The following is an 11,021-nucleotide window of genomic DNA, read 5'->3' on the forward strand; positions in this document are numbered from 1 at the left end:
GAACGCAAACCACTGTAATTACCAGTTACAGTAAATATTACAGTAAACCAGAGAAGACTATTGTATTTTAACAAGCTGTTTCTTTATAAAACAAGAAATGGTTGAGCTCATCGGGTATCCAGACTATTCTGAAACATCGTAAACATCTTCTTTAGGTGGTATTGGAGTTCATGTCGGTTCACTTTTCATTTTGACTTTGATGGACGAATGATTTAAGTTGCATATAACATGGTCTTATTTGTTGGAATGTGTAACCCCTTTTAGTTATTTCATTTTGCCATTAGATGCAACAGAAAACATCAGGGGAAGATAAGGGTCTGTGGGGTTTGCTGCTTCCTTGTCCCAGATCAGGCTGCAGCAGGTTTGCAGGCCAGCCAGTAGAAATACTTGACCACCACTGTGATCTCTGTGTCTGGATTCGACTCCCCCATCACAGACAGCAACCTAGGCCAGAAGAGGAGGAGTGGAACAGAGTGAGTGACAGTTAAAGAAGATGGTCATCAGCTCACTAAGATTTTCTTTGAGATGAGAAATTCAACTAATTTCAAACCAACCTGCACTGCAGTATTTATGGAATTGTGTTCAAATGTTTATCTATATAAACCTATATGCAGATAAGAGTCTCCCCTCATAGATAGTTGCTTCCAGCTGTTCATCATTGTAATAGAAGTGTGCAGACAGTAGTTTGCAAAAATGAACATGGCGTAAAACATTGCTAAAGGCACATTCAATTTAATTCCAGCCTGCAAATAATTTTGAGCACCTGTATGCTGAAGCTCACCTGTGGGTACTGCGAAATGGCAGCATGTTCTTGTAGAACTGGAGGGGGACATCAATAAGGTAGTATTATTTTCCTGTTGTTTCCGTACTCTGAATTACTTTCCCGGTGTTTCCGTACTCTGAAGTCACAAAGTTTTCACACTTCATAGAAGGCCAAATCCCAGTGTACATTGAAGTCAGAGTGTTACATTTAACCCTTTCACAGAGTACATATGAGTCCCAATTATCCAGCGTTAAAATTGTTAATTTAACACTGAGATAGTGGGACTTCTATACATAGTCAGTTGGTCAGTTGATTGTATGTAATGTTGTCTCCATCTGGAGCAGCCTACTATTTTTAATTATCTTCTAAATGAAATCAATCAATTCCTCAGTGGTTTGTTTTCTGACCTGATGACAGATGTCAGTAAGAGTGTGGGAGTGTTGTCCGTACTCCAGGTCCATGTCCAGGGTATAACTGATCAGGGCCAGACACCCTCTGGGCTTCAGCAGCCTGTCTGCCTCCTGGAGGAACCATGGACGGTCGAACCAGTGGGCGCGGTCATGGACGTCACCAAGTCTGGCCCGCCGTCAGCAAACGGTAACTCCTCTGCAGGACACTGCCTGTGGGGTTATGGGAGATGTGAGACGATGCACACTGGTTAAAGGGTTACACATTTTGGATGTTTAACTGGATGTTTTGCATTTGGACCTCAAAGTGTCTGGAGTTAGTTATGTTACTAGTTAAAACTACAGGGATGTTTCAATGGGGTATGGTATCAAAAACATGATAATTACATCTAAATATGAAGAAGAAATGAATTAATACTTTATTGTCCAATAGACACTGTTGTCTGCCAACAGTACCAACATTCCTGGCAGACATATAACACATCACAATACATACTACACTTCACTTATAAAAGTATGACCTTGGACTTGACCTTGATCCTTGCTAGGACAACAAAGCAATTCCCGCCGACTATCCTGCGTGCCCTCCCCTTCTCACCTGTAGAAGATATTTGGGGTGCTGCTATTGGCCAGAGCCACCTCCAGCTGGGCGGGGCTGATGTCTGTCCCGATCACCTGGGTAAAGTGAGGGGCCAGTAGAAGTGTCCCCTGTCCCGAGCCACAGCCTATGTCCACGGCAAGGTCAAACGGCCTTTCTTTCGAAGTGACAATAACATCGGAAGTCAGCGATATAGCAGCGTTATATCAGCGCTATATCAGCGTTATACAGTTTGTGAAAAAACTAATTACGCTATTAAATCCAGATAGGCACAATTATAGCAGCCAAATACATACTGATTAGATCGGTTTGGGCTTACACAATTGTGAACAATTTTTGTTCACAAAAATCATTCTTGCAGGGCAAGGGGTCTAACTACATTCCCTGCGTACGCGCGTGCACACACACACACACACGCCTCTACCATATTCTCCAGAAATCCCAGTATCTCTGTGATCAGTTCCTGTGGGGGGGACCCTGGACCTCAGGTAGGAGGCTGCGTGCTCTTTGACCTCAAAGCGGCGGTGAGCCATGTTACCATGCTGTTGCCGTGCTGAGTCAGAATGAGAGAGAGTTCTGAGGACACTGACTACCTCTGGGACACTAACATCAGACACAGAGGTTGTTTATTAACCACCAGGGCTTCGTCCCAAATTATCTCTCCTGCCTCCCAAAGTGTGCACTTGTTCACTTCCCTTTGCTAATTTCAAAGGAAATATAGCTGGTATAAGAAATATGGTGAAAACCCCTCAAGCCCATGTCTCCACCAATACAATGCGTTTAGATCTGTGGTAGTGAACAAGTGAAGGGAACGAGTGTACACTTTAGGAGAAAGGAGATATTATTGTGATGCACCCCCAATTCAATCCAATGCAGGTAAAGGAAACCACACTATTTTTGCTGCACTTCCTTCGGAGGACAGAAGAGGTCAGTATTATACAGAGTATGCCCTGTAGGAGCTAGGGCTGGGACTGGGGACAGAGACAGAGACAGAAAGCAAGGACAGAGACAGAGAGCAGGGACAGAGACAAGGAAAGAGACAGAGACATATGGGTACATATGAGATCAACAGCCTTCACGGATTGAATCCAGTCATTTACTGTCTAAATACTTCAACCAATTTTATTGTTCACATACACAAGTTTAGCAGATGTTATTGCGAGTGTAGTGAAATGCTTGTGCTTCTAGTTCCGACAGTGCAGCAATATCTAACATGTGATCTAACAATGCCACAACAGCTACCTAATACACACAAATCTAAAGGAATGAAATAATAATATATACAGTACATATAAATATATGGATGAGCAATGACAGAGCGGCATAGGCAAGATGCAAATAGATGGTATAAAATACAGTATATACATATGAGATGAATAATGCAAGATATGTAAACATTATTAAAGTGGCATTATTAAAGTGACTAGTGATCCATTTATTAAAGTGGCCAATGATTTCAAGTCTGTATGTTGGCAGCAGCCTCTCTGTGTTAGTGATGGCTGTTCAACATTCTGATGGCCTCGAGATAGAATCTGTTCAGTCTCTCGGACCCAGCTTTGATGCAATGGTACTGACCTCCTTCTGGATGGTAATGGGTGAACAGACAGTGGCTCGGGGAGGTTGTTGTCCTTGATGATCTTTTGGCCTTTCTGTGACATCGGGTGCTGTAGGTGTCCTGGAGGGCAGGTAGTTTGCCCCGGTGATGCGTTTTGCAGACCGCACCACTCTCTGGAGAGCCTTGCAGTTGTGGGCGATGCAGTTGCCGTACCAGACGGTGATACGCCCGACAGGATGCTCTCAATGTGCATCTGTAAAAGTTTGTGAGGATTTTAGGTGACAAGCCAAATTTCTTCAGCCTCCTGATATTTTAGAGGCGCTGTTGCGCCCTTCTTCACCACACTGTCTGTGTGGGTGGACCATTTCAGTTTGTCTGTGATGTGTACCCGTGGAACATAACACTTCTTAGGGATAGGATCTATTTTTTGGGATATAAAGAAGGATTTTATCTAACAAAACGAACATTCATGTTGTAACTGAGACCCTTAGGATTGCAAACAGAGGAAGATTTTCAAAGTAAGTGATTTATTTAATCGCTATTTGTGATTTTATAAGTATGTGCTGGTTGAAAAATATGTTGATGTGGGGTGCAGTCCTCAAACAATCACATGGCCTGCTTTCGCTGTAATGCCTATGTAAATCGGACAATACAGTTCGATTCAAGAATTGAAGCTTTTAAACGATATAAGATACTTATATGTTCATAAATGTTTAATATTACGATTATTTATTTGAATTGCACGCCCTCCAATTTTACTGGATGTTGTCGACAGGTGTCCCGCTAGCAGGACGCCTAGCCTTAATCAAAACTTTCCATCTTCTCCACTGCTGTCCCATCGATGTGGGATATGGAGGTGCTCCTTCTGCTGTTTCCTGAAGTCCACGATCATCTCCTTTGTTTTGTTGACGTTGAGTGAGAGGTTGTTTTCCTGACACCACACTCCGAGTGCCCTCACCTCCTCCCTGTAGGCTGTCTCGTCGTTGTTGATAATCGAGCCTACTACTGTTGATGATTGAGTTGGAGGCGTGCATGGCCATGCAGTCATGGGAGTACAGGGAGTACAGGAGAGCACGCACCCTTGTGGGGGGCCCAGTGTTGAGGATCAGTAAAGTGGAGATGTTGTTTCCACTTTCAGACCTGGGGTGGCTCATCAGGAAGTCCAGGACCCAATTGCGCAGGGGCGGTGTTGAGACCAAGGGCCTCTAGCTTAATGATGAGCTTGGAGGGTACTGTCATGACGTTGGCCTCTTTGAGTACAGGAGGACAGTTGACCCCCCCCCCTTTGCACCATCCCCAACCTACCTTCCCACCCAGTCCCTGTGTGAAGGAGTGAAAATTCAGGAGAGTCTCTTGGCCACATGGCCCATAGAGAGACACAGGAAATTCTTCCAACTCACAGAATTGGGGAGCCAAGCGACATTTGTGTTCTGGAGAAGGTATGGAAGACTGGTGAAGAATCCATCTACGAACTGGTCCGCTTTACACTTTTGTGATACTCAGAAGAGACAATATAGCCATATTACCATAAAACGGTTTATATAATAGCCTCAGCCTTGAGAATTGCATCCACATGGATGTATAGAATGTATTAATAAGGATAAAGCTATTTGTAATACATTGAGATGCTATGTACTGATGTTAATGTGATAGAATTATATTTCTGTACCAACGCTTAACTCAGTCATCGGCACGCCCCAGGGACACAGACAGGACCAGGTGTCATGTGACATGTTCACTATAAAACCATAGCCTGATCTACTTTCTTGAGACCCGGCCTCCACTCCATTGCGAGTTGGCCAATAGGTTTGACATTTACATTTACATTTAAGTCATTTAGCAGACGCTCTTATCCAGAGCGACTTACAAATTGAGTGCATTCACCTTATGATATCCAGTGGAACAACCACTTTACAATAGTGCATCTAAATCTTCTAAGGGGGGGGTTAGAAGGATTACTTTATCCTATCCTAGGTATTCCTTAAAGAGGTGGGGTTTCAGGTGTCTCCGGAAGGTGCTGATTGACTCCGCTGTCCTGGCGTCATGAGGGAGCTTGTTCCACCATTGGAGCGCCAGAGCAGCGAACAGTTTTGACTGGGCTGAGCGGGAACTGTGCTCCCACTCAGAGGTAGGGGGCCAGCAGGCCAGAGGTGGATGAACGCAGTGCCCTTGTTTGGGTGTAGGGCCTGGTCAGGGCCTCGAAGGTATGGAGGTGCCGTTCCTTCACAGCTCCGTAGGCAATCACCATGGTCTTGTAGCTGATGCGAGCTTCAACTGGAAGCCAGTGGAGAGCGGAGGAGCGGGGTGACGTGGAGAGAACTTGGGAAGGTTGAACACCAGACGGGCTGCGGCGATCTGGATGAGTTGTAGGGGTTTAATGGCACAGGCAGGGGAGCCCAGCCAACAGCGTAGTTGCAGTTCCAGACGGGAGATGACAAGTGCCTGGATTAGGACCTGCGCTTCCTGTGTGAGCAGGTACTCTGCGAATGTTGTAGAGCATGAACCTACAGGATCGGGTCACCGCCTTGATGTTAGTGGAGAACGACAGGGTGTTGTCCAGGATCACGCCAAGGTTCTTAAGCACTCTGGGAGGAGGACACAAGGGAGTTGTCAACCGTGATGGCGAGATCATGGAACGGGCAGTCCCTTCCCCGGGAGGAAGAACAGCTCCGTCTTGCCGAGGTTCAGCTTGAGCTGGTGATCCGTCATCCACACTGATATGTCTGACAGACATGCAGAGATGCGATTCGCGCCTAGTTATCAGAAGGGGGGAAAGGAGAAGATTAATTGTGTGTCGTCTGCATAGCAATGATAGGAGAGACCAGTGAGGATATGACAGAGCCAAGTGACTTGGTGTATAGCGAGAATAGGAGACCATCCAAGTACTCTACTGAAAGTGAACTATACCACGTGGTTAACTTTTAGACTATTGATACTGACAGAATAAGAACAAGTCTTTGATATGAATTATTAGTCTGCAGCTAAGTAAATTATATCATTGAACGCCAAGACCAACGAACATCCATTCTATGACGAGCATTAATGAATGTCGCTTTGAAAGATCCATTCTAACCGAGAGAGAGAGAGAGAGAACGCGGACAAAACTCTCCAACGGGTCGACGCTCCAACAAGGATCCCGACGACACACTGAGCGTAAATATATTATTGATTGCAATTGTTCCCCGAATGAGTGAGCGTTCAATTGTCAATTGTTAATCTTGATGAACTGTGAACCTCCTCAGCTGAACATTTTATGACCCATTGTTCTAAAGACACCAGCCATGCCTGTTTAGGACCACTAGGGCACATTATCCTACCAATTCTTTGTGATGATAATTACTGTTTGTATACTTTATGCTTGAATTACTTAGTTTAGTAAATAAACGATTTTAAGACAATTGATTTATGGATGACTCTTAGTAAAGACTGGGTTCGTGCAGATACAACAATTTACGACATTTGGAATGAGAGCTGGACGCGAGGTAAAATACACCATTTAAACCAGAAGATAATCGGCCTATACTATAATAGAATATAATATATAATGTTATAATATAGGAAAGTTATATTAGGAAAATTTAACTTTGTAATCGAATATTTTCCTTGGTGCCCCGATCTCCTAGTTAATTACAATTAAACGATTAATCAGTTTGATCGCTGATAATAATTACAGGGAGTTAATTGATAAACATGTCTTCAGTTTAATGGTACAAAGACACAACAGTACTATGGTGTTGAATGCTGAACTATAGTCAATGAACAGCATTCTAACATAGGTATTCCCTTGTCCAGTTGGGATAGGGCAGTGTGCAGTGTGATGGCTTGCATCATCTGTGAATCTATTGGGGCGGTAAGCAAGTGGTCTGTCCTGTCTGGCTTGGTGTTCAGTGTATGCTGAGAGAGAGGTAGAAATGTTCTATTTCTGAATGAGTCTTCCCATTGAGAATGATGATCTAGTGAAATACACAACAGATACACAACAGATACAACAGAGTTGGTCAGGGTGGTGGTGGTGGTGGTTGGGAATGGAGAGAGAGTTGGTCAGGGTGGTGGTGGTGGGGAATGGAGAGAGAGTTGGTCAGGGTGGTGGAGGTGATTGGGAGTGGAGAGAGAGTTGGTCAGGGTGGTGGTTGGGAGTGGAGAGAAAGTTGGTCAGGGTGTGGTGGGGTGGTGGAGAGAGAGTTGGTCAGGGTGGTGGTGGTTGTGAGTGGAGAGAGAGTTGGTCAGGATGGCAGGGGGTGGAGAGAGAGTTGGTCAGGGTGGTGGTGGTTGTGAGTGGAGAGAGGTTGGTCAGGGTGGTGGAGAGAGAGTTGGTCAGGTGGTGGTGGTTGTGGAGTGGAGAGAGAGTTGGTCAGGGTGGTGGGGGTGGTGGAGAGAGAGTTGGTCAGGGTGGTTGGAGTTGGGGGTGGTCGGAGGGTCTGTGGTTCACCACAACATAAACTTGCAGGCTAATCCTGAACTTCTTAGAATTATTTTTCTATAGTGAAGTGCCATGAGAAACAGGAGAACCTCCTCTCCTGCATGTATGTGTGCACGTTCGTGTTTGTGTGTGTGGTTGTGCGTTCATATATGTGTGTGTGTGTGTGTGTGTGTGTGTGTGTGTGTGTGTGTGTGTGTGTGTGTGTTTGATGGTGTACCATTCCCTCCGACCTGGCAAGTGACCTTGTTATCCTCCCAGGTTTAATTACCAGTCACAGTGGTGGAATGGTAATCAGAGAGGAATTAGGAGTCTGTGGTGGGGTGGGGTGGGGTGGGGGGATCAATGACATTTAGAGAGCGACAGGGTGAGTCAAATGGGACCGGGACAAACATACACACACACACTCAAGAACTAGCACACAATATACATGCATGTTTTCTTTTTGTTTTTAAATTCCTTTTCAGCCTTGTTCTGATAGTTCAGAATCAGATCTAGATTAAAGTGTTTTTGGACCGACACAGATCTACAGAACTATAACCAGAACCTCAGAACAGATATTCAAATGGAAGAGGCTCATTTTCACAGGAGTTCCTCTTTAACACGCCACATACTGCTTGGAATTAGGTATTAGGTAAGGAACTGATTGGTATTGATTTTCCTAATTCCAATCTATTTATTCAGGAGGGGGGGATAAACAACTCCTACCCAGGCCAAGGTTGGAGCAACTCCTACCAACTCTCAGGCCAAGGTTGGAGCAACTCCTACCCACCTCAGGCCAAGGTTGGAGCAACTCCTACCCACCCTCAGGCCAAGGTTGGAGAAACTCCACCCACCCTCAGCCAAGGTTGGAGCAAGGGGTTACTCACAAACCATATGGAATTAACAGGTATTATGTAGGTCTAGACAGAAATAATTTTTCCAAAAGCATTGAGCTGTCCATTCTCCTTTAGGTCATATTGAAATGTTCATGTCCACACAATACAACGCTAAGTGTTTTCAACATCTGGAATGTCACTGTTTAAATCCATTCTATTTTCATTGTTTGCTATACATCTTGAGGAGAGGACCTACAAACAGAGAGCCACATTCCCCCACATCCTGCGCAAGAGGTAGCCTAGTGGTTAGAGCGTTGGACTAGTAACTGAAAGGTTGCAAGTTCAAATCCCCGAGCTGACAAGGTACAAATCTGTTGTCGCACCTGAACAAGGCAGTTAACTCACTGTTCCTAGGCCATCATTGAAAATAAGAATTTGTTCTTAACTGACTTGCCTAGTTAAATAAGGTAAAATAAATACACTCTGACAGAGACTTCCAACTTGTACAGTAGGAAGCTAGTTTGGTAATAGGTATTCTACTCAAAATAATAGACTGTAGTCTATGCCATTCATTTGGCATTAAGTACCACTAAATAGAGTTTATCTTTTCACCTGGTGCTTTTAGACATTCCTTTCCTCCTCCCCCATCCACCGCAGGTTGCCATGACGACTGCCGGTAGTCACAGCAACGGTGAGGGCAGACTGTTCGGTAGGCGAGATGGAGAGAGCTTCTCTGAGAGCTCCTGGTACAAGCTCCTGGTGTGGGTAGTCTACCCTCAACAGGCTTCACAGGGAGTCAGGGGAGCTAGCCAACACAGACCCTGGGTAGATATGTGTAGATACAAGTATCCCTCTGTTGGAGCGTAATAGTTTTACATGGACATGAGCTGAATGCACAAGACGGGGAATATAATAGTACACCATGAACCACACACACACCGCACACACACATACGCACATGTACACACACACACACGACAGATAAGGATGTACATTTTCTCAAATCAATATTAACATATTGATTAGCTAATTGACAGAATTCTGCTGATACTGCTGACAAAGCAAATGGCATGTCAGTGATGTGTGAAGTCCTCTGTTAGTCTACACTCACAGGACTGAGCATAATCTAAAGTAGTCAACCCCAGCTATTTGACTCCACACACACACACACATACACACACACACACATACACACACACATACACGTATACGCATACATGAACACACACACACACACACACACACACACACACACACACACACACACACACACACACACACACACACACACACACAAACAGCTCTGGCCCAGCTCAATAACATGGGGATGGCATTGATACCTCTACTGGGAAATGTAGTCTAATCATAGCTATACCTCCCAACCACTGCCCCAACACACTAAGATGAAGGGTTATTCTAAGACTGGGTCCTGGTAGGATAGCTGGGACCTCAGAGTAGTCAACCTGAGGCAACTCAACCTAGGAGTTTTGTGACTGTGTTACTGGGACCAGTGGTGTGTATTCATGGATGCCAAAGGAAGCCAGACTTCCCCAAAAACATTGACAAATAAAAAAAAAAGAACAAAACATAAATTCATGTATCTTTCGTCTCTTTGTGTTTCATCATTTTCCTTCAATTCACAAGAGGCTGAATGTATCTGGAGAAAGCATCCCAGTGAGCGAAACAGCCCCACCCCTGTCTCTTTATGTTTAGACCAGTGGTTCCCAAACTTTTATAGTCCCTACCCCTTCAAACATTCAACCTCCAGCTGCATACCCCTCTAGCACCAGGGTCAGCGCACTCTCAAACATTGTTTTTTGCCATCACATTGTAAGCCTCCCACACACACTATACTATACATTTATTAAACATAAGAATGAGTGTGAGTTTTTGTAACAACCCAGCTCGTGGAAGTGACAAAGAGCTCTTATAGGACCAGAGCACAAATAATAACTATAATAATAATGTCACAGTATCCACCGAGATGGCGCTCCTCCTCGGTCGGGCGCGCTTGGCGGTCGTCGTCGCCGGTCTACTAGCTGCCACCGATCTATGTTTCTATGTTCTTTGGTTTTTGTCTGATCTAGCCCGCACCTGTCTCTTGTCTGTCATTAGTGGGGAGGTATTAGTTTGTTTCTTGGGTTCGTCTTTGTGCGGGATTGTTTGTTCGTCAGCGGGCAGGTCTGTGAACGTTCTGTGCTTTTTTGTACATTTTTCCCCCAGCGGATTCTCGCTAGAGGAATATTGTATTTGCCGGGCTGCGCCCCGTGCGTATTTTTGTTTTCTCGGGGTTTACTGTGTTCCCCGTGTGGTCTCTGGGCGCACCCTATGCCCTTTTGTTATGCCGAGGTGGGTTTTCGGTGCAATAAATATATCGTTCTACGACACTACTGGACTACGTCTCCTGCGTTTGACTCTGCCTTTCCTCCTGCACTAAGGAAACCGAGACAGAATCCCGCACCA

At 44.9% G+C, this 11,021-nt stretch overlaps 1 pseudogene; it reads right to left on the reverse strand.

Annotated features, from left to right (window-relative positions):
• Nucleotides 1–782: 782 nt before the first annotated feature.
• LOC123728185 (putative methyltransferase DDB_G0268948) lies at nucleotides 783–2,301 on the reverse strand (annotated as a pseudogene).
• Nucleotides 2,302–11,021: the final 8,720 nt, after the last annotated feature.

The sequence above is a fragment of the Salmo salar genome, chromosome ssa17 (genome assembly GCF_905237065.1).
Source record: "Salmo salar chromosome ssa17, Ssal_v3.1, whole genome shotgun sequence".
NCBI classification, from domain to species: Eukaryota; Metazoa; Chordata; class Actinopteri; order Salmoniformes; family Salmonidae; genus Salmo; species Salmo salar.